Source organism: Mytilus galloprovincialis, chromosome 1 (genome assembly GCF_965363235.1).
Source record: "Mytilus galloprovincialis chromosome 1, xbMytGall1.hap1.1, whole genome shotgun sequence".
Taxonomy (NCBI): domain Eukaryota; kingdom Metazoa; phylum Mollusca; class Bivalvia; order Mytilida; family Mytilidae; genus Mytilus; species Mytilus galloprovincialis.
Window position 1 is genome coordinate 28,619,905 of NC_134838.1, and position 26,010 is coordinate 28,645,914.

At 33.4% G+C, this 26,010-nt stretch overlaps 2 long non-coding RNA genes across 3 annotated transcripts in view; both read left to right on the forward strand.

The window, feature by feature from the left end:
- The window catches only part of LOC143071050 (uncharacterized), a 161,001-nt gene that overhangs the window by 11,870 nt on the left and 123,121 nt on the right, over nt 1–26,010 (forward strand). The window lies entirely within an intron of this gene.
- The window catches only part of LOC143071074 (uncharacterized), a 53,630-nt gene continuing 45,380 nt past the window's right edge, over nt 17,761–26,010 (forward strand). The window contains exon 1 of one of the 2 annotated variants that reach the window (XR_012976780.1): nt 17,761–17,879. This is a non-coding gene — a long non-coding RNA (uncharacterized LOC143071074). Of the gene's footprint in view, nt 17,880–20,259; nt 20,662–26,010 lie in introns of those variants that run through there. The other variant, XR_012976782.1, reaches the window with a different exon arrangement.

A 26,010-nucleotide genomic window follows, 5' to 3' on the forward strand; every position in this document is an offset into this window, starting at 1 on the left:
CACAATTTGTTTTTTCTCAAGAAGACTACAACTTCCCAGCTTTTCTTTAAACCTTGTGCGGACAAAAGTGTTGCCATTGAATAATTTTTTTATTTACTTTTCTGGAATGTAGTCAGGTACGGTGTCCGACCCCAACTTTAGACCTACTATAAAAATAAAAAACTAAGCCGGAGAACACCCTGGATTATTTCTCAAGTAGAAATAAGCTACCCAGCTTCCCTTTGCACCTTGTGCTAACAAAATTTTTGTCGTACAACATTTGTTATTAACTTTAATGTAAGGCAGTGGGGTAGGGTGTCCGACCCCACATTTGGACTTTCTTTAAAGAAAAATAACAAAGCCGAAGAATACCCTGTGTTTTTTTCTCAGGTAAACCACAATTACACGGACCTAGTGCGGACAAAAGTATTGCCGTAGAACATTTTTTATTCACTTTGTAGTGTAGTGTGGTACGATGTCCGACCCCAACTTTAGATTTACTATAAAAAAAAAACATAAGCTAGACCGGAGAACACCCTGGATTATTTCTCAAGTAAACATAAGCTACCCAGCTTCCCTTTTCTCCTTGTGCTGATAAAAGTTTTGTCGTTCAACATTTTTTATTAACTTTTCTGTAATGTAATGGGGTAGGGTGTCCGACCCTCCATTTGCACCTACTTTAAAAAAAATAACAAAGCCGAAGAACACCCTGTGTTTTTGTCTCAATTAGACCACAGATACCGAGCCTTTCTTTGCACCTAGTGCGGACAAAAGCTTTGTTGTACAACATTTTTTTTATTAACTTTTCTGTTATGTAGTGGGGTTGGGTGTCTGACCCAAAATTTAGACCTACGTTTAAACTTTGGGGAAGAACACCGTGAATTTTTTCTCCAGTATACCTCTATTACCCAGCCAAAAGTATTGTCGTAGACCATTTTTTATTAACTTTTCTGTAGGGTAGTGAAGAAGACTGCCCGACTCAATCTTTGGAACTATTTAAAATTCAATAAACGTAGAACACACTGTGTTTTTGTCAAGTAGACCTTAGCTACCCAACTTTCATTTGCGCATATAACGGACACAAAGTTTGATGTAGAACATTTTTTATTAATTGTTCTGTAATGTAGTGGGGTATGATGTCCGACTTCAACTTTGGACTTTCTTTAAAAATGAAATAAACTAAGCCAAAGAACACCCTGTGTTTTTTCGCAAGTAGACAGTTACCCGGCCTTTTTTTGCACCTAGTTAGGACAAAAGTATTGCCGTAGAACATTTTTTTATTAACTTGTCTGTAAGGAAGTGTGGTACGGTGTTCCACACAATCTTTGAACCAACTTTATAAAAAAAAAAAATAAGCCATAGAACACTACGTGTTTGTTTTTCTCAAGTAGACCACAGCTACCTAGCTTTAATTTAAACCTAGTGTTGACAAAAGTTACCGCAGAACATTTGTTATTAACTTCTCTGTAAATTAATTAAGGAAGTTCGGCACCTTTGGTCAATCCCGTCTGATTCACATAATTGGCGTTACTGTAACAATCTTTGGAAATGTAAAGCACACAGGAAGCTTTTTCCAACGAAACATTTGATGATAAGAACACATTAATAGAAAGCTATTTTTGCATTTACTTGTGTTCAGAATTTGGAATAAACAATAAATATTTTATTGGTTTATTTGAAATAACTAGTGTTTGGCACTTGATACCTAGTGAAGAAAAAACAATAATATTTATTGTTTTTGTCTATAATGTAATTTTGGAAATTTATATTTTCCATTAAAGGTCTATATTGAAGTACGTGTTACTCTAAACATAAATACAGAAGTAAACAAGCCAATGAAAATCCGCTGAGGCTGATACACCACGCCTCCTACATTTTCGTTCTGTTGATATTGAATTGATAATAGTCTCTCAGATACTAGTCTCTGTCTTCACAGATATTGCTAGACATTATAAGAAATAGGCTAAAAGAAATAAACATAAACGAAGGCATAAAAACAAAGCTGCAATGCAGCAAAGTAAGCTAACAGTTATGCTATCACAAGCTAGAAAAAGGTTGTTAATCTTTCGCATAGAAAATTAACTGATGGCGAGTATTTGGTTTTATCTAGAGGTTTGAAATTCATTTCTTCACCGTCAGTCAAAAGGACAAAGCAGGACTTATAACATGATTTTGATGAATTAGCAAGAAAAATGAGATGTCGTTACTTATATCATGGTAACTTGGATGAAATTCATCACTTCAGAGTTAAATCTGGACACACGCCACCTTTAACCTGCAACACCCTTGAAAATTACCTGTTCAATACAAAGCACGAACTATCTTCAATGCAAATTCTAAAATTTCGAAACAATCTAAATCTTTTACAGAGGTCCGGTATTTCTTCTCTGTTAAATGATGAATCATTAATCATTATAAAAGTAGCAATTTTGTTATTTTAGATAAGATCAATTACCTTCTTAAAGGCGATCGTCAATTTTAAAAATACACAACATTACACCAAATTTGAAAACTTTGACAAAAAAGCACTTAGATGTAATTTCAATACATATGTCAAAGGCATGTGCACCAAAGGTGTTATAGATTACTCCACATTTAATTACCTTAACAATGGTAATGAAATTGATTATGGGCCTTGGTATATGCATATCCTGCCTAAAATACACCGATTAAATGAATCGGAATTAGTAAAAAATCAATAAATATGGGTTTATCATTGATACATAATGCCGCCATGTCGGCCAATCATATCTCAGGTTGGTACTGTCACAGAATTTAATGAACGCTATATCGATTATTTGTTAGTACCTATGGTACAAAAACAACATACGTATATATCTGATCTAATATACAAGTTGCAAAGAGTTAAGTCTAATGCAGTTAGCTGGCTGTGTAGTTTTGATGTAGTTTCAATGCGCACTAATTGCCTGGTTGATGAATTATTATCGGCAGTTAGAATTTCGTATGATCAGTTTAATAATTCAGATTACAAAATCAAATCCCTACCTACGGATGATTTAATCTATCTCCTCAGATCAATTTTAGAGAACAACATTTTCGATTTTAATAGACAGCTTTATAAGCAAAAAATAGGAGCCGCGATAGGAGCAGTGCCCAGCACGGAAATCTGTGATATACTCATGTATAAAATTATGAAAAAAAATCTTTCTAAGTTTGAACATAGAAAAAATATATTTTTCTATGGAAGGTATCGTGATGGTATTATATTTATATATTACGGACTACAAATGTGTCGAGGTTTCTGATTGGATAACAACACAGAGATGTCAGTATATATTCAGGAAACTGCCGGGGTATATATGACGTTTTTATCCCCAATTGGAACCTCAAAAACGTCATCATAACACCGGTTACTATGTGACGTAGTCATAAGCTATCAGACTGTCAGAGGTTCAAAGAGGGAAAATAATGACGTGCTTCAGTCAACAATACATTTTTGATACAAAATCACGCAATTAACACTTTTAATATTTTAATTTGATGTTAAAAGTGTTATTATAAATTATTACATACACGATAAAATTATGTTCACAGCAAATTAGAAAATTCTTCACGTATGCCGAACATATCAGGTTGGGTTTTTCAATATATATGTGTTGTCAACAAATACCTGCACTGGAAAATAACATTAAGTCAGGGGTAATCCGTAATATATGTGTAATTCAGGTCTCAGAAAGGGTATATACTGTGACATTCCCGGCTTAGGGCTTATATCCCCTTCGCCTTCGGCTCAGGGGATATAAACTCTAAGCCGGGAATGTCACAGTATATACCCTGTCTGAGACCTGAATAACATATAATACCATGGCGATTGGAAGGAAATAAAGAATTTGTTAGAGTTAGCAAATAATCATCATCCGTTCCTGAAATTCACACTAGAATTCTCATCTAAAGAAATAATATTTCTTGATGTTAATATTTTCAAAGGAACAAGATTTTATAGTAAAAATATTTTGGATGTGAAAACACACTTTAAACCGACAAATGTCTTCCTTTATCTTGAGCGTAAAAGCTGTCACAGTAGACATGTGTTTGCAGGGTTTATCAAGGGCGAAATTATCAGATACATTACAAGATATTTTGTTACAGTTCAGATTGAACATAATAAAGAGAGGATAAAAGGAGATTAAAATCGAAAAGTACATAACTGAGGCATTATCATGTAATTGATCTGAATTAATCAGAAAAAGGCCAAAGAAAACACAAAGGAAATTCCTTCAGTTTTGGCAACGAAATTTAATCCATGCATTCATCAATTAAAACAATGCATTAGTAAACCTCGGGATCTACTAAAACAGGATGCAGTTTGCAACGAAATATTTTCAAGCAAACTAATAATAGCTTATAAAAAGCATAAAAAAAAGAAAAAAATATTCTGATTTATTGACAACGACAAAATTGAAATAAATTGATATAGGTAAATCCCTGATGATGGCGGGCATACAATGCTTAAACCCTTTCATAAATGTTATACATATATCATTAGCATATAACACAAAAACCGCCGAAACACTAAATTAGTGTCGAACTGATGTACAGCAATTGCAAGTCTAGTTATACTAGCATCATGTGATCAATATTTTGTAATATTTACAATGAACTACTTATAGTATGCATATGGAGTCTTCCGAATAAGAGTGTTTGCTATCGGAATTCGGATTGATGTTGGAATACGTGGATGTTAGGTCTCACTTTATACAAAACCTTGTATGTACAAGCTTTAGTTTTGATAGTATAAAAAAAGCTATAAGTATGGAATGTTTTCCAATAGGACAACTATCTACTATATAAATGCCTCACAAATGTAGATGAGAGATATAATAGCTATAGGCCACCATACAACCTTTAAATTTAACAACAAGCGAAGCCTATACCTTAAATTAAGCTATAACGCCAACACATTCATTACACATGATGACAATATAAAACACTAGAATATATATGAATTCCTACATTATTTTGCATATACATGTTAATACATTGTACTATAAATAAAAAAATCACCATGATATCCATGTGATAATATAATCCTTAAGAATTCCCAACAACTATTTTGAAATCAAGGTCAAAGATTTTAAAAATAGACAGAATTTGTTAAAAAAAAAGTGGTTTCCAAGTGCTTAATAAAATACATGTATTTCTTTTATGGGATTGAACAATTGCTTAGATATACGGCCATTTACAATTAAAGTTAACTGAAATATGAATTTTCTTTGTATTGGGATGTTGTATATTTGGTTTCAGCAAAGTTCCACTCAAATGTTTTGTTTTCTACTGTGTGTTGCATTGCTAGGAGACATAGAAACAATGAGCTCCTGTCGATTTGGTCTTCTAAGTGCTACCATATGTGCAATTCAAACCATATTTCAATAAAATACATATTGGTTTTTTTATTTACTCAGGTCACAAGATACCTTCACCTAATATGTTTTTATGTGAAATGATCCTATTCTATTTTGAAGGGAATTTACTCATAAAGAAAAGAAAGCTAGAGACTCCAAGAGGCAGGAAAAGAACAGAATAGGCAATCACAAAGTATGTACATGTATCACAATATCAACTGTAATTTTCATTAATGATTTATTGAAATAAATAAATTTTCTGTCTTTTTTTGTTTATCAGAATTCTGTGATAAATTATGATTAGTTTGATGTGCTGAAAACATGGAAATAATCTCGACCCTTAATCATTCTCAAGATGGTTATTCATTTGTCAAACTGCTTCTTTATAATCAGTTTGCAATTGTAATTGATTATTTTGAATGAGTTAATTTACATCATGTACTGCTGCTGAATGATGCTGAATCATCATAGTCCTGATGTATGGAATACAATAAAAATGTTATATTGCTGCTGGTATGTTTTAGTCTTCAATAGAATCAAGGTATGTTATATAAAAAGATGTGGTATAATTGCCAATGAGACGAATCTCCACAAGAGATCAAAATGACACAGAATTACCAATTATAGGTCACAATACAAACTTCAACAATGAGCAAAGTTCATGTATACATGGTATATATATATATATAATACTTTCCAGTATTATCTAAAGAAAGTTCCCAAACATTTAATTATTTTTTTTTAAGTCATTTGTTATTACACGATTTCATATATATCAGTCAAGCTGTACAAAAGAACAGTTACATGGCCAGACATAACCAATTTTCTAATTGTACATGAGTATTTACTACACTGAAGAATAGGTCCATCCAATAAAGTGATCTGAAAAATAATCATTTTTATACATTTTGTAAGCCTCGGTCACACCTTAACGGATAGCTCGAACGGATGCCTAATGGATTACTTTTTTCAATCCGTTCATGTCCGTTAGACGTCCGTTCTTATCCGTTAGACGTCCGTCCATGTCTGTTGCATCTCCGTTAACCGTACGTTTTATCCGTCGACGTCCGTTCTGTCCGGTGGAAAAGTTTGAGCATGTTTAGAGTTAGAATTAAATGTCCGCTGAAGGTCCGGTAAGCGTCCGTTTTGTACGGTACTCGTCCGTTTCGTTCCCGTTTTGTATCCGTTACGTGTTCGTTATACATCCGTTGGAGGTCTTGTAGATCAATTCAAAAACGGACTTCTAACGGACATCTAATGGATAAAATGGATGTTAAACGAATGTGAAACGGACTTCTACCGGACGTATAATGGATAAAACGGATGATGAACGGATCTGAAACGGATAAATGCCAATGGAAAATTTCGCGTCAGAAATGCCAATTAGATTTCTAAAGGTTCATGAATTCTTATTATTCATAATCGATCTGAGAGTAAGGGCACGTCTTCACAATCAACCAGCTCTTATTCAGGCCAGACACTGCCCTTTGGCAGCATTTTGAAGAACAAACCAAAACCAGTTCCACAGAAACATTTTGAATATTTATGCGATTTACATGTATTATTATTGTCGCCTTTAATATATCTTGTTCATCCGTTTTATCCGGAACGCTTCTGTTGGGTGTCTGTTTTATGCGGTACTCGTCCGTTGGATGTACGTTCGAAATCCGTTCTGTCCGTTACGTTTCCTTTTCTCGTACGTTGCATCTCCGTTGCATGCCCGTTATGCATTCGTTAAGCGTCTGTTTTTTTTTGTCAGTACACCAACGGACTCCCAACGGATAACAATTTTGTCAACAGACAACTTTTATTTCTATCCGTTAGGCGTCCGTTCGAGCTATCCGGTAAGGTTTGACCGAGGCTGTACATTCATACATCTTTACAAGGAGAAAGTACCTATGTTTATATGTTCCAGACCATATAAGTATTTGGATTGTACGTGTATGGTCCAGTACGAGTATACTCATACGGTCTAGTACGAGCTTGACCATACATGTATTTGAAACACATTGGTTTATTTTAGACACAAAATTATCAAAAAATTTCTATTGAGTATTACAATTTAATATTATTACAATTAGATGAATAAAGTGGAAAACATTACATCAACTGAAATTGACTAATTCTGTATTTAACTGGCTGTTTCAATCTTATGTTAGCACTCTCGCCACCGGTGATACTTGCTGGCACAAGGATCTTATTTTAGCACTCTCGCCACCGGTGATACTTGCTGGCACAATAAACATCAGATTTCTTACATTTACATGTTTTGTTCATGTCTGTTCCTTTGCATTTGCATCTCTTGTTTGTTTTCCTGCAGCTTGCAATTCAATTCCGTATGTTTTTTCAAAGTACATTTTTAATTGTGTATGTCAAAAGTTCTATTGCACTCATAACATAACACGAGTTCAATCCTTACCAAAAATATCAGCAACCCTATATCCCCAGTTGCTTTTCTTACAGTAAAAAAGAAACCTTTTTCATCCTTTGCTTATTTTTCAACACTTTTTTTTTATCATAAAATTATTCTTTATTGTTTTTTTAACAGATTTTTATATACTTTATGTCCAGTTTCTTCCCTGACATACAGGAGATTAACTTTTAAATAGTTTAAAACATTTTAAAAGTTTGTATTCCAATTACAATTGAACCTTTTATATTAATAATAAGATTTCAGTTATGTTGATCTGTAATGTCAAGGCATCAAATAAAAGTCTTATAACCTGGCAGACCGTAAGAGAACAGTCTAGACCATTTTTAAAAGTATGCATACAGACTGGACGGTACGCGTTTGGTCCAAATACTCATATGGTCTGGAACATATATATATACAAATGATTAAATCATTAATCGATTTTTACAGAGTTATCTCTCTGTAGTGTTATGTACAACCTTAAAAGTTTTGTAAGTAAAATCACATGAACATATGAAAAAAGTAAATATGGGGTGTATGCAAATTGCAATTATGAAACAGCAACTGCAAACACAACCAAAATCATATAGAGGTCCACACAGCTATTTAAATGTAATAAGACCAGCTCTTAACCCTCCAGTCTATATAAGTTTTTATTAATATTAAACAGAAATAATAAAAGAACTACTACCAACAGATATATATATAAAACTATATTAAATCATATTATATTTGGAGTAAACAATAAAATACTATCATAGAAAGCTCAAAGTTCTTAAATGGCTTCATATGAAACCAGACTGTATTAAACTCTAAATGTATTTTTCGAAGTAACATACTGCTTACAACATCAAAAAGCATTTAACACTCTTTATTCTCCTTGTCGATGATTCGACCCTCGATTTCTCAGCAAAGATGGGTGTAATTGCCAATTATACTACAAGGATTGCGTATAGATTTCATTAGTGTTAACATACTTTAGAAAATATGGCATAAAACTTTGAAATAATAATTAACCATAACAGATTCCTAAAGTGTGTGACAACAGTATGTGAATTAAGGGCCAAAAAGGGGTAAAAACATTCGTTTTTGTAGTTTCTTGACAATAACTTGTGTGTAAGTGTATGGATCTCTCTGACATTGTATCACAGAGTTCCATATCACAAAAGGAAGGATTGGATTGAGTTTGGGGGTATTGGCTATTTGATGCAGGAATTAAGGGCCAAAAACAGCATTTTTCTAGTTTCCAGACAATTACTTGTGTTTAAGTGAATGGATATCTCCGAAATTGTACTTTTACATTGCAAAGAAATATAATTTACCCTTATCTAATGAAACTCTAATCTCCACCACAAAACATATGCATCAATTGAACTGTTTTTGTCCATCTTAATTCTATATTATAATAAAATGCCTCGCTGAGCAAACCCTGAACAGTTGATACTGTCTGAATTTGGCTTGATATAAATTTGGTCATAGTTCTTAAAAATCTATTTGTGCATATAAGATTTCTTTTTGAAACTTTTCGAAATATTTGAATTTGAAATTTTTTAAGAAAAAACAAATATAAACACCTTTAAAAAATGGCACCCCTCTTAAAGCAATTTCCTCCAAACTGAATCCCTGCCTATCCTTTGTAGTATGGAACCTTGTTGATTTTTTCGGGTTTGTATGGATAGTAAACCCTGTAAATTGTAACAAACCCCTGTGGTTGAAAGTTGGGTTCGTTTTATCGAAAGGGGGGGGGGGGGGAGGGGCTGAGCGGAACAAATTAAAATTATCATGTCTCTTTAATCTACCTGCTTCGAGAAACATCTCAATTGAATGTTATTTTGTGATGTTAATTCGATGCCAATGTTTAATAAATGCTTACCAATCGACACTGTTTCTGAAAAGAGTAACAAGCTGTCGTCATTTACCCACGGTTTTATCTTTTGGTATTCTCAGGACATATCGTCATGATATCGATAAGCCATATATACATTTATGCATCGAAAAGACTTCAAAGATTTTTTAAGGGGAATTCTAATTGGTTTAAAAAGTCAGGTGTGAAATCGTCAGAAGTCAAACTACATATTGGTCGTTGTTAGATCTCATATGTAGTATAACGTAATCAGAGATCAATATTTTAATAAGATTGATAGCTATTCTACATTCCGTAGTAGTCGGCAGTGGCAGCGGCATCAGCGTCCACAAATATTCACTCTGTGGTTAAAGTTTTTTGAAATTTAATAACTTTCTTAAACTATCCAGGATTTCTACCACACTTGGACAGAAGGTTGTTTATGATCATAACATAGTATCCAGAAGTAAATTTTGTGAAAAAGATCCACTTTTTTCCGTATTTTACTTATATAAATATACTTATTATTGGGCCATTTCAGTTAATATCTGATAGATGGGGGGGGGATAAGGAGATTTATTTCCTAGGTATCAGAAAATACATGTTGAGAAACTGCCCTATTAGAATTAAAAAACTAAGACCTGTTAGATGAAGAGTTTCAGTTCATATTTGGTGGGTGGGCTAGTATAGGAAAAAAATATATGCGTGCACGCACCCTTACTGAAAAATCAGCCTTCTGGCGAACCGTTCCGGCAGATGTGCCGCAAACACTGAGGTAAGGTTGCTGCAAATAGTTTGCGGCAACTTCACCATTACTTTTTATCATGAAAATGAAGGTTACGGCTTGTCTGCCCCAAAGTTGTATAGCCTTATATAGATTCTGGTGAACCTCTGGCGAACTTTGGAAGCCTTATATAGTTTGTGGCAAACTTCTGACAATTTATGTGGTGAATTTCCGGCAAACTGTCAAAGCCTTATATAGTTTGCAGTGAAATTTTGGCAATTTTTGTGATGAACTTCCGGCAAACCTTCAAAGCCTTTTATAGTTTGCGGTGAACGTCTGGCAAATCAAGTGATAATGATGCCCTATGACATCAATAATAGCAAATTAAATGCAAAACATGTCTAAATTAACTTTCAAAGAGATGATCAATGATGCATGGCCTGTTCGAGGAACTACAAAAATGTAATTGAATCATGTATTACTCAGACATCTACCATATATAACATCCATTTACTTTTTACATGACAATACCAACATTAAAACTTCCCTCGTATTTCAAATTCAAAGAAGCAGGAATTGTGGTTTTAGGGTCTGAGGGAGCATGCGCAGTATGCTATAAAGTTGTTCGGCGAAAATCATTATGAACAGGTGCTTGCTTAAATTAAAAATACGGACATACATGTACCAACCAGAGGAACAATACCAGACTTCAGTCACTTCACTTGGAGTGCATGTAATTCTTTTTGGGCTACACATCCATAAACAAAATATCTTACCAAAAATTAGCAACACCAAATAATCCAAAAATTAACAACACAAAATACAGTGGCTATTCAAATAGCGGACAAATAACATTTTGACGGTTTTTCGCTATTTGTCCGACCAAAAATATAATGATGAAGATATAAAATCGCGTTTTGAAGCAGATAAATAAACCATGAGTAGTTTTAAAATGTATTGTCTAACTTCGTTTTATGAAAAAGAACTCATTCTTATAAAAAAAAGATAAAACTATGCATTTGATTCTAAAAGGAATTTGGGAAAAGGGGGGATGATTCTCTCTTTTGTTGTTCTGCATATGAATTTCCTGTTAGGTAAATAGTCGAGGGTCAAAGATTATTTGCTTCATTTGACGTCTATGATTTGAATAATTGATTCTGTGAAGTTTGGTTAAAGAGCCAATGGAATAAATACACCCTAATAAGAAGCCAAATTAATATCACTGTCAAAGAGAAATCGACAACTTGTGTGTTGTTGTATTGTTACGGCTTAGGGTATAAGCTGTAGGTTTGTACATACGACTGTTTCAGGCCACTCAGTAAACACTCTATTCTATTTTCGCGTTCGTCGTTTACTGGTAGCCAACGCGTATACAAAGACATTTGATGAACATTGTGTATACTTATATATTGTTAGTAAGGTCTCTGGGAATAATAGTATAGAGTTCGTCTTCATTGTTTGACCACGGGGGTCCCCTGACTGAATGACTGTTCCCATCTTCTGTTTACCCTTATTTCACACGTTCCCGCTTTATTACCTTGTTATTTTATTAGCGTTAGGCATATATATTGTAACCGGGGCCCATACATGCTAAGAGTAAGCTTAGATAAGTCCCGTTTGTCCATTTCCCGACTCGACAGAATGTCAACATTCCGATCGCCGCCATTTGCATCACTATGTTTATTGACGTCAGTGACCTAATGACCTGAGATCAGTATCCAATCAGCAAAACGTAATTTGCCCACCATCTCCATAGCAGCACGAGACGTTGGTGGGACAGAGATATAAAAGCAAGTGCACAACAGTCTTCAGATAGACTGCGGCCCGCTACCAGGGCAGTCACTCCTGATACCAAGGAAACTGACCAAAGGCAAAGCAAACCAAAAGTGCCGCAGTCGATGCAATACATGTACCTTTGCATCCCCGTTGGATAAATGGACCAAACCATAATTGACCTAGATGTTTTACTACGTTTACTACGATGTTGACAAACGATTAACGTGTATAACTTAGTCTGTAACTCGACACCAGAGTTGACATTTCTATACTAGAATTTACCAAGAGTATAGAAAACCAGGGTATATATAACCTTGTATGTAAATACCTTTACTTATTGGACACCCCCCGTCCCGTAACATTTGGTGTCCGGCGGTGGGATACGCATAAAACCACACCTCGAGAGTAGAGACTTGAACCAGTATTTTTTATTTATGAACTTTTTTGACTTACATGTAAAACAGATTTAATTTAAACAATTAACATGAGTAGTTGCGTTAGCCCTTCAGAAAATTTTGTTCCTGACAGTCGTGCATCTACCCCAGTTAGTGATAAATCTTGTGCATCAAGCCCAGATGATGTAGTAAATACCATGAATAAGAAGGTTGAGGTCTACACAAATATAGTGAACCAGTTCAGTAGAAATTTGAATACCCTAGGGGACCGTTTTAATAATTTTAATTTGAAACACAGTTAAAGATAAATAAAGAAAAAGTAGAAAAGCTTGAAAATCTTCCTGAATCACTTTTAAGTAGTATATCGAAAATAGAAGACCAGGTGGCAAATTTGTGTATGAGTGTTTTAGATTAAATACCAAAAGTTACCAATGATTGTTCATGTGAGAATACAAGTTCTAATGTTACCAATAAAGTATGCGGGAGTAGTGAATCAAACCAGTTGTCTAACCGAGAACCAGTATGCATCGAGACTATTTATTGGGTATACAAAACCATCAAATTATGATGGGACCACTAACTGGCTTCAGTACAAGTTACATTTTGAGGCTGTTGCAAAATTAAATAATTGATCTGAGGATATAAAAATTTTAAAGCTTATTACATGTATGAATGGTGCTGCTTTGTCGACTTTAGCTGATAGAGATAGATAATATCCCAACATATTGTTATTTAGTTAAACTGTTAACCAAAAGGTTTGCTCCTGAAAACCTGACAGATGTATATATGTCACAAATTGATGCTTGTGTAAGAAAACCAGGTCAACCATTGCAGGATCTGGCGGATAATATAAAAAGGCTTGTCAAAATGGCTTACCCATCCTCGAGTCTCGATACCAGAGACTATTTAACTTATAGGGCATTTAGAAAAGCACTAAATGATCATGATTTAGAATTGGATATTGTACAAAGCAATGTAGAAACCATTGACGGAGCGTTGTACTGTGCTCTGAAATGTGAAACTTTTAGGGCTAGAGAGAAAAAGTTTAGACAGCAACCAAAATCTGAAACGTCTGTTTGTATAAATGCCAAGGCAAACCAGTTCTGTTATTTCTGTAATGAGAAAGGACACGCCATTAGAGACTGTCCTAAGAGAACTTAATCGTTAATGTTTGTTACATTCAGATACCATGAATGTTAGCATGTGAACATGTTTTTTTTAATATATATATTTGTTATGAAAATGAGATTTTTACCAGTAATAGTCATTTTCGATACCTGAAAGTGAGTTTTGTACCAGTAATACTAGTATTAAGTTTTGATACCGGAAAATGAGTTCGTTAAATATTTCAGTATTTTTATGAAGAGTTGCACCTCGTTAAATATTTATTGTTCTATCAGTTGAAACTGCTGAGGTGGTGTAATGGATGCATTCATGTTACCAATAAATAACATTTTAATAGACCATTGTATGATAAACAGAGTTGTATGGTTGGACCTTTTATTGACTACAGTATTATTTACTAGTATACAGAAATATTCTGATTGACTCATCGACGTGTCTGAGTGACGGATGAGATGTCAATGGAATGTATTTATTTGGTATTGTCCTGGTGACTCACCGACGTGTCTAAGCGACGGGTGGAATGTCTGTGGAATACCATGCAGTATTTTGTTATATATTTTGTTTTACCAGTGTTCCCAGTGACTCATCGACGTGTCTGTGTGACGGATGGAAGGTCTGTGGAATATTTTTATTTGGTATTGTCCCGTTGACTCACCGTCGTGTCTATGTGACGAGTGGAATGTCTGTGGAATATCATACAGTATTTTTTTTACCTATATTAGTTTACCAGTGTTCACGGTGACTCATCGACGTGTCTATGTGACGGATGGAAGGTCTGTGGAATATTTTTATTTGGTATTGTCCTGGTGACTCACCGACGTGTCTAAGTGACGGGTGGAATGTCTGTGGAATACCAGGCAGTATTTATGTTACCAATTTTAGTTTGCCAGTGTTCCAGGTGACTCATCGACGTGTCTGTGTGACGGAAGGAAGTTCTGTGGAATATTTTCATATGGTATTGTTGTGATTCGCTGACGTGTCTTTGTGACGGGTGACATGTACAATTTAAAGTACCATTTATTTAGCCACTTATTTATTTGAACCAACTATACCATGAAGTTTACACCAAGTAGAGCAAACACTTTACATTGAAACCAGATATATTCTAATATCCAGAGTTGCGAGTATCTCAATTGTCATATTATTGACACCAGAATTATAGTACAAATGTTTGATCTCAGTACCAGAGATTGACACTAATGATGATTATTGTAATTAATTTACCATGTCGAGAGAGCCAGCAACCACACAAAGAAGATCTGGTATTAATTTTTTAGTAGGTTGATAAGTAGGTATTTATTAGGTAGGTGTATTTTTAAGTTCGAGGACGAACTCTTATCCTGGGTTGGGGGTAGTGTTACGGTTTAGGGTATAAGCTGTAGGTTTGTACATACGACTGTTTCTCGCTACTCAGTAAACACTCTATTCTATTTTCGCGTTTGTCGTTTACTGGTAGCCAACGCGTATACAAAGACATTTGATGAACATTGTGTATACTTATATATTGTTAGTAAGGTCTCTGGGAATAATAGTATAGAGTTCGTCTTTATTGTTTGACCACGGGGGGTCCACTGACTGAATGACTGTTCCCATCTTCTGTTTACCCTTATTTCACACGTTCCCGCTTTATTACCTTGTTATTTTATTAGCGTTTAGCATATATATTGTAACCGGGGCCCATACATGCTAAGAGTAAGCTTAGATAAGTCCCGTTTGTCCATTTCCCGACTCGACAGAATGTCAACATTCCGATCGCCGCCATTTGCATCACTATGTTTATTGACGTCAGTGACCTAATGACCTGAGATCAGCATCCAATCAGCATAACGTAATTTGCCCACCATCTCCATAGGAGCACGAGACGTTGGTGGGACAGAGATATAAAAGCAAGTGCACAACAGTCTTCAGATAGACTGCGGCCCTAATACATGAACCTTTGCATCCCCGTTGGATAAATGGACCAAACCATAATTGACCTAGATGTTTTACTACGTTTACTACGATGTTGACAAACGATTAACGTGTATAACTTAGTCTGTAACTCGACACCAGAGATGACAGTTTTATACTAGAATTTACCAAGAGTATAGAAAACCAGGGTATATATAACCTTGTATGCAAATACCTTTACTTATTGGACACCCCCGTCCCGTAACAGTATAATGCTTTCCCGGGAAAAAATAATATATCCAAACATTGAAAACAACCATTATATTACTGTTTGTAATACAATAATTATGTAAGTTTCCTAGGGTAAACTATAACTATAGAACTCTTATCGTCAAAACCTCAACTATACCATACTAATATGGTAGTCCCTGTGTGTATCATCAACTCGGTAGTCATTGCTTTTGACTAGAATAATAAACCTTTATTACATCATGTAATCTGTTCAAATTTTAATATGAAACCTTCGTTCTAATTCAGTGATGAAAATTTAACCTTTTATAAATTCGGTAATTCTTTTCTAAACATTTGGCCAAACACCGCGGGACGTGTTTACACTTAGAACTTTATTTTTTGGGTTCTGAATGTTTCCGATGAAGTAATATACTAAATAAATCCCTTGTTACGCATATAAATATTAAGTGTTTCTTCTAATTTGAACGAACACAAACCCTAACAATTATACACCAATTTTGCTGGCACTAATTATTGGTTCTACAGGTTCAGTATTCTAATCAATTGGTAAAAAATACTAAACGTGTATAATAAATCGATGTATTGTGTAATTCAAGATTGATTTCTAACAGAATGTGTCAACAAAATTAACGAATATTTACTAAGCAGATTTTGTACTCTCATAAACACCTAAAAAATATTCATGACTTACCAATATTTTCTGAACGGTCAGTTTGATTTTAATATCATCAGAACATCTTGAACGTAAACACGTCAAGCCTTCTTATAAATTAAAGTTATCTTTCACATTTTTATTTGTTTGTTAACTCAGTGCTGTTACGACATAAGTCATCCAGAAAATGCAATTCTAATAAGTAGCTTTTCATTCAACGCAATTGTGTTCCCTATTCAACTCAGTATTTTGTTGTCTAGTACAATAGCATACGATTTATTTAACAATTGGTAAAAATTAATTGAACGATCTTAATTTATTTCAAGCGAAAAATCTGAAAAGTACTGAATTCACCGAAGTAGAGGAGTCTAAATAAGGGTGGAAAAATTACCATGACTTAGTTTTATATTGCGCAGCCTGTTATATCTGGTCAATTAAAAAGATTCAGATTTTCAGTTCTAGATTAAAATCGGTTTACAAGTGTTGCTTACATGCAATTTCAACAATCCAGTTCACGAGTATAGCATTTGAATATCAATGTAAAAATAAAGGCAAGAGTAGTATACCGCTGTTGGAAGGTCATTAATCGATTGATAGAAAACAAATCAGGGTTACAAACGAAAACCGAGGGACACATCAACTATAAGAGGAAAACAACGAAACAATAGAAACACTGAAGTACAATAAAAAAAAAAAAACGGCAATGCAAAACACACAGAAACGAACTACCTTCCATTTTCCTGACTTGGCTTATATGCGATGTTAAATATACCACTTAAATGACAACATGACATGTCAGGAATACAGTAACATAAAAATCAATCGTTTAATGCTGAAACGCCCATTTGAATAAGAAAAAAGTCGAAATTCTAATCATTATGTTCCAGTTGAAAAGCACTATTATAATAATCAAAAAGAATGTGCAATACATCTTTGATTTGTAGTGCAAATCTGTCATGATGTAGACATTTAGACTATACCTGTTGTGTATCTTTTAATCCACTGTCAATCTGATAAAAACTGGAAAAACGAACAGATTGTATTTTCCATACTTACAGCGGGTGGTAAACTAAAAGCTTCAAAGAAGCAACTGGAATACTGAAAAAAACCACACAGACAAAGGCGATTTGCAAAGAGTGTTTAGTTTTTTTGTACCTATTTATGTTCTGATCGGCTTTTCCGACTATGATTGTGCATTCAGAAAAGATGGGTTGATAAATAAAATCCTCAACAATTTATATTTACAATTATGTAGAAATATGACCTTCTGTAGTTTGATACTGTAAATTAACGATGCACATAACGGCTTCTTAATTTTGTCACATATAGTACAAAATGTATCTTTTAGCCGAAAAGTGTAAATTACTCAAAGTAAATGATATGCTTGAAAAAGTAGTTAAAATTAAACAGTTAATATCTACAGATACTTATATCGTCGACAACATGATTATAGGTTCCAAATTTGAGGTAAGTCATTTAAACGATGGACGGCGGTTTACAAACGTGAAAGATAAAACAATAAAAAAAAAATCAATTTATCAGAAACGAAACAGAGAGGAATAAGATACAAAATGAAAATTCAAACTCATAAGTCTAAAAGGAACCGACAATGCCACTACAAAAAAAAACCAAGAAGCAAACAAAAGACAAACACATATATTAACAATCCTTTCGAAAAAAAAGGCTTTATCTCATAAAAATAAGCCAAGCACACCTTGGATTTAGTGTCAAGTAAACCTTAGCTATTCAGCTTCCCATTGCACCATGTGACGAAAAAAGTATTGCCCTAGAACATCTTTCATTAACATGTCCGGAAGGGTGGAGTAGGGTGTCCGACCCCAACTTTGGACTTAGTTTAAAAAGAAAATAAGCCGAAGCACACCCTGGAGTTTTTGTCTAGTAAACTTTAGCTATTCAACTTCCAATTGCACCTAGTGGCGAAAAAAGTATTGCCGTAAAACATTTTTTATTTCCATTTCCGTAAGGGTAGGGTAAGGTGTCCGACCCCAACTTTGGACCTAATTAAAGAAAAATCTAAGCCGAATCACACCCTTGATTTATTGTCAAGTAAACCTTAGCTATCCAGCTTCCCATTGCACCAAATGGCGAAAAAAGTATTTCCGTAAAATATTTTTTATTGACATTTCCGTAATGGTGGGGAGAGGTGTCCGACCCCAATTTTGGACACAATTTATAAAAAAAGAAGCCAAAGCACACCCTGGATGTTTTGTCAAGTAAACTTTAGCTATTCAGCTATCCATATCACTTAGTGGCGAATTTTTTTTTGCCGTAGAACATTTTTTATTGACATTTCTGTACGGGTGGGGTAGGGTGTCCGACCCCAACTTTGGACCTGATTTAAAAAAAATAAGCCAAAGCCCACCCCTTGAATAAATGACAAGTAAACCTTAGCTATTCAGCTTCCCATTACACCTACTGGCGAAAAAAGTATTGCCATAGAACATTTTTTATTAACATTCTGAAGGGAAGGGTAGGGTGTCCAACCCCAACTTTGGACCTTAATAAAAAAAAAACTAAGCCGAAGCACACCCTGAATTTATTGTCAAGTAAACCTTAGCTATTCAGCTTACCATTGCACCTAGTAGCGAAAAAAATCTTGTAAGGGTGAGGTAGGGTGTCCGACCCCAACTTTGGACTAATTTAAAAAGAAAAAAAACCGAAGCACACCCGAATTTATTGTCAAGTAAACTGTAGCTATTCAGGTTCCCATTGCACCTACTGGCAAAAAAGTATTGCCGTAGAACTTTTTTATTTACATTTCCGTAAGGGTGGGTTAGGGTGTCAAACCCCAACTTTGGACTTTATTAAAAAAATAAACTAAGCCGAAGCACATCCTTGATTTATTGTCACGTAAACCTTAGCTATCCAGCTTCCCATTGCACCAAGTGGCGAAAAAAGTATTGCCGTTCAACATTTTTTATTGATTTTTCCGTAATGGTGGGGAGAGGTGTCCGACATGAACTTTGGACCTAAAGTATAAACAAAAATTAAGCCGATGCACACCCTGGATTTTTTGTCATGTAAACTTTAGCGATTCAGCTTCACATTGCACCTGCTGGCGAAAAAAGTATTGCCATAAAACATTTTTTTTGTAACATTTCCGTAAGGGAGGGGTAGGGTGTCCGAACCCAAATTTGGACCTTATTAAAAAAAAAAACTAAGGCGACGCACACCCTGAATTTATTGTCAAGTACACTTTAGCTATTCAGCTTCCCATTGCACCTAGTTTCGAAAAGAGTTTTGCCGTAGAACATTTTTAATTAACATTTCCGTAAGGGTGGGGTAGGGTGTCTGACCCCAACTTTGGACTTAATTTAAAAAAAAAACTAAGCCGAAGCACACCCTTGAATTAGTGTAAAGTAAATCTTAACTATTCCGCTTCCCATTGGACCTAGTGGCGAAAAAAGTATTGCCGTAAAACAATTTTCATTAACATTTCCGTAAGTTAGGGGTAAGGTGTCCTACCCAAACTTTGGAACTTATTTTAAAACAAAATAAGCCGAAGCACACCCTGAATTTTTTGTCAAATAAACTTTAGCTATTCAGCTTCACAGTGCCACATAGTGGTGAAAAAAGTATTGCCGTAGAAGATTTTTGTTAACATTTCCGTAAGGGTGGGATAGGTTGAATAACACAACCAGTGCTCCATGTGGATAATGGTCTTTATACTCTTGTTTAGCACCTTAGATAATTTTCAGTTTGTGATTGGGCTCATGTTGCTCAGTCCTTAGTTTTTGTGTTTAAATTTTGTGTGAAATGTTTCGTCTTTTTTTCGTTGATCGTATTTTTCAATTACTTTGTCAATTTTATTTCGACTGTATATATTTGATATCCCTTTTGTATCTTTCGCCTCTAATTTAAATACCTATACTGGTTTTATGATGAATGTATTTACAACCATTTGGTCGATGCCACTGCTGGTGGAGTTTTCATTCCACCGAGGGTATAATCAGCCCAGTAGTCAGCACTTCTGTGTTGACATGAATTATCATTGATATGGTCATAATTTAAAACTGTTCACAAAGCTTTGAATGTTTGAAAAACAAAGGCTTTTTTTACTTTAAACAATAGATTATCTAAGCTGTAGTTGGCAAAACTTTGAAGATTTTTTGGTTCTTAAAGCTCTTCAACTTTGTACTTTATATTTACTTTTTAACATTTCTTATTCGAGCGTCTCTGACGAGTCTCCTGTAGACGAAACGTGTGCCTGGCGCAAATTTGAATTCTGGTATCTATGATGATTTTATTTACATAAGCTATTGAAAGCAGCTCCCATGACACAATGTATTTCTTTGAACATTATTTTTTCATATATTATCAATAAAAATTAAGATGAGACTAACTGAAGGAATAGCATAAACTCTAAAAGAAATGAGGCCGGTAACTTTGACAATATCAAAGTCACAGGATCTGCATCATTCACTCACCATGTGAATCCGTAATCAGTCAAGCAATTTGTATTGGGTATAACATTCAATCACTATAATTACATATTATACGACTTTGATCATCTAAGACATCGAAAACATATCGGAAGAGAGTCGAGACACATCCATATCGTATCATGCAACTAATTCGTGAAGGTGAATTTGAAACTTTTAAAGTGTCGATTTCAGTCGTTCTTTCTCAGTTGAAGCAGATGTTGTGTATTCTACTTTGATACGCAGTCAGAATATTAACAACCCCCAAAGGATCAAGTAGATATGGAGCAGACCGTCCGGTGATAATTACACCCTTAATATTATATTGTAAACATGAAACAAGGACGCACTGATACGTGGGTTATTATGAAGTTACTGGTCATCATCAATATATGTAAAGGTGACATTCAAGAACCTTGAAATTTTCTTTTTTCATGTTTTTAAGATGATTTTGCATGACTGTTAATTCATTTGAAGACAAAACCGTGTCAACTTGTAGTGACGCACTTTTAGTACATATTGGAATATCCACTGTCTGCTGAAATGATGATGTCATTCTTGGTAAAAACAAATCTGGAATCGTTACAGTTTTTCACAATGATATATTTTCTAGGGCATACAACATGATACAGTACAGCCTGTGACATCCTCTTAGTTATGTCCACCCTCTTGCATGGTCAACATCCAATGGTGAACATTTATTGGGGTATTCAATCTTGAGATGTTGGCCATTTATTGGGGGTCATAAAACATAGGTAGATTTTTTATCTCATTATGTTACCTGTTAAAATCAATCAGGGTTGAAGTTTTCAGCTGGTATGTTTCATTAAAATTTACCTGTACAGGTAACTCAGGTTTCTTTTAAAATTGACATTTCACCTTTTTTTGAATATGTAGAATAAAATATTGTTTTAGTCTGTTTAATTTATTATTTGTTTTTTTTGTTTTAATGTTACATGTATTTAAAAAAAATTTTTTTTTTTTTTTTCATTACTTTTTTGTTTCTTATTCTTTTAATTTCTTCTTGGTAAGAATCTTGAGTAGAAATGGCAAAAAGTCAAAGATAAAGTTATTGACTAGTATTTGAAATAAACACTTTTAATAAAAAAAAAATTTAAGTAAAAGTTTATATAAATGTACATGATGTACATTGTATTCAATTGTTTGTTAGCATTATTAAATGAGTTATTACTATTAATAATAACTAATAATCATGCAAATGATATTTAAAAAAAATAAATCTAAAAGTATTAAACAAGTCGGTTTCTTAACAAAATAAGATGATCAATATCAATCCTTTTACAATAAGTTTTGATAACATCTAATATTATTCAGGAAAACTACAAGTTTCATTATATGGTTTAGGAAAAAAAACTAATTTTGTTTATCTCAATTTTTTTCAAATCTCAAAACAAGAGTTGTGCACAAACAATCACTGAAAAGACTTATTTTCCAAATGCCCACCTAGTTATCATAAAATTTTGATAAATGCTCTTGAAAATGCTAATCATAATGAAAAATGTTCTTATCTCTGAATAAAGTGAATCTTATGAAAAGAAATTATTTTATGAAATTGAAATTTATTAAATATGTTATTTTCAGTTTGGTTAATTTCTTTCAAAATTTGTCTCCAGAAAAAATAATGTGCACTTCTAAAAATGGTGACACTTTTATGGTCTATTAATTAAATCATATTTTTTTTCAGTGTATTATATTGTTGAAAGTGCTGGACTGGCATGATACATATTCTTGGTATACATTTGCAAAGAATATTTCACTCAACCTAGGCCTTTTAGATAAAGTTAATAATTGCAGGGACTTGAATGAATTAAGACTTATAAAGTCCTTAATAAAAAATGAATTTAAAGAAAAATCTAAGAATAAAAACTTATGATAAAAACTGTAAACTTGATTGTGTCAATAGGTAGAATTTTTGGTCATAATTTAGAAATAGAAAATAATGGACAATATAAAATACCTAGAAAGGATAGAATATGTAAACAGTGTCTCTTGTAGGTCAACGAAAACACCTATTCCTTGATTGTAAAATTAACAAAACAACTTTGAGATAATCTATATGAAAATTATTTACCTTCTCATAATAATGTCTCTTACCCGAAAACAAAAAGTAAAAGAAATGCTTAACCTCTAAAACATGGATCATGTTTAAGATATCATATGACAATAAAAATATTATCAAATTTTGCTGTAATGAATATTTCTAATATTTATATGTTATTTATTGAGAAATAATTAACTGCCTAAATTTTATTTAGCGTAAGTCCTAAAGACAATCTTAAACATATATGTTGAACAATGTTGAATGCAGATCAGTCTATCTACAATAATAAACAATTTTGATTTAAGAAAATTAATTTGAGAAACACTTTTTCATTAGAAAAGGCAGGCATTGCAAATGTGTGCAATTATATTTGAAAATGATACTTAATATAAAAAATAACTTAAATTGATTAAAAATTATTTAAAAGGTATAATATTAAAACTAATAGTCATGAGACAATTATTTTTTTTTGAGCTGTTTGTTCACCTAGTTTTATTATTTCATTTTATTTTTGAATTTCTTGTCATAAACCCAGTTATTAAATTTGACAAACACATACATGTATATTTTACCTGAGACACATGACCTGTAAGTTATATAATTTTAACACTTCAATGCATTCAAGATTTCCCTTTATCCTTGACTAGGTTTTGATTAATACCTTGCGTATTAAAAAAGCAACAGGGACATATAGGGCCACCATGGTGAACATATTTTTTATGGCCACCATTAATAAGATAAATTCACAGGTAGTACTGTATGTGTACCAAAGAACTATTATAAATAAAACTCTGCTTAATGAGACGATGTACTTAATACTTCAATAAAGTAACGAGGACAGTAAAGTGTAGCGTAAGAAAATCAACGCATTTATTACTCCTTTGTTTTTATTAAAATTGTAAAATGTGTGATGAACATTAGATCGGTAAATTTTTCAATAATTCACACCTGATGACACCGCCTATGGTTATATTGCATCACACAATTTATGTGGTAAAGTTTTTGTGACGGTTAAAAGGGAGACGAAAGATACCAAGGAACATTCAAACTCATATGTCAAAAAAGCTTAGCCTGTAATGAAGTGGTTGTTGATAGTTGCTGTATATCATATTTGCTTCATTTTTAGCTTTTGTAATTTTTTGTGAAAATAATTCCATCGTGTTTGCAATGATTTAGCATAACTCTTAAAGACATGAATTAAGTATTTGGTGTATAGATTGTGTGATTTTAGATTAAAAACGTATTATTGAGGGATACGTGCCATCATTTTCTCGTCCATAGACTTCTGACGTTCTTTAAGTGTTCACTATAACCTGAGACTACGTCACTCACTAACAATCGTTATGACGACAATGTTGAGGTTCCAGTTGTGGTAAATAATGTCGTATATACTCTGACAGTTTCCTAAATGTATACTGACATATCGGTGTTTTCCAATCTACACATTTGTTATCCATGTAATCCGTAATGTCGAAGGATATTTGGTAATGTCATCCATCAAAACCCTCACTTTAGTCTAAACTATCAACATAAACACAAGCAAAGCGAGCCAATTGAATAAATACACCCTAATAAGAAGCCAAATTAATATCACTGTCAAAGAGAAATCCACAATTTGTGTGTTGTTGTATAATGCTTTCCCGGGAAAAAATGATATATCCAAACATTGAAAACAACCATTATAACTGTTTGTAATAAAATAATTATGTAAGTTTACTAGGGTAAACTATAACTATAGAACTCGTATCTTCAAAAACTCAACTATACCATACTAATATGGTAGTCACTGTGTGTATCATCAACTAGGTAGTCATTGCTTTGACTGGCATAATAAACCTTTATTACATCATGTAATCTGTTCAAATTTTAATATGAAATCTCGTTCTGACTCAGTGATGAAAATTTAACCTTTTATAGATTTGGTAATTCTTTTCTAAACATTTGGCCAAACACCGCGGGACGTGTTTACACTTAAAACTTTATTTTTTGGGTTCTGAATGTTTCTGATGAAGTAATATAATAAATAAATCCCTTGTTACGCATATAAATGTTAAGTGGCTCTTCTAATTTGAACGAACACAAACCCTAACAATTATACACCAATTTTACTGGCACTAATTATTTGTTCTACAGGTTCAGTATTCTAATCAATTGGTAAAACATACTAAACGTGTATAATAAATCGATGTATTGTGTAATTCAAGATTGATTTCTAACAGAATGTAACAAAATTAACGAATATTTACTAAGCAGATTTTGTACTCTCATAAACACCTAAACAATATTCATGACTTACCAATATTGTCTGAACGGTCAGTTTGATTTTAATATCATCAGAACATCTTGAACGTAAAAACGTCAAGTCTTCTTATAAATTAAAGTTATCTTTCACATTTCTATTTGTTTGTTAAATCAGTGCTGTGACGACATAAGTCATCCAGAAAAAGCAATTCTAATAAGTAACTTTTCATTCAACGCAATTGTGTTCCCTATTCAACTCAGTATTTTGTTGTTTAGTACAATAACATACGATTTATTTAACAATTGGTAAAAATTAATTGAACGATCTTAATTTACTTCAAGCGAACAATCTGAAAAGTACTGAATTCACCGAAGTAGAGGAGTCTAACTGTGGCTGGAAAAATTACCATGACCTTATTTTATATTACGCAGCCTGCAATATATGGTCAATTAATTAAAAAGATTCAGATTTTCAGTTCTAGATTAAAATCGGTTTACAAGTGTTGCTTACATGCATTTCAACAATCCAGTTCACGAGTATAGCATTTGATTATCAATGTAAAATAAAGGCAAGAGTAGTATACCGCTGTTGAAAAGTCATTAATCGATTGAGAGAAAACAAATCAGGGTTACAAACGAAAACCGAGGGATACATATCAACTATAAGAGGAAAACAACGAAACAATAGAAACACTGAAGTACAATAAAAAAAAAACGGCAATGCAACACACACAGAAACGAACTACCTTCCATTTTCCTGACTTGGCGTATATGGCAATGTTAAATATACCACTTAAATGACAACATGACATGTCAGGAATACAGTAACATAAAAATCAATCGTTTAATGCTG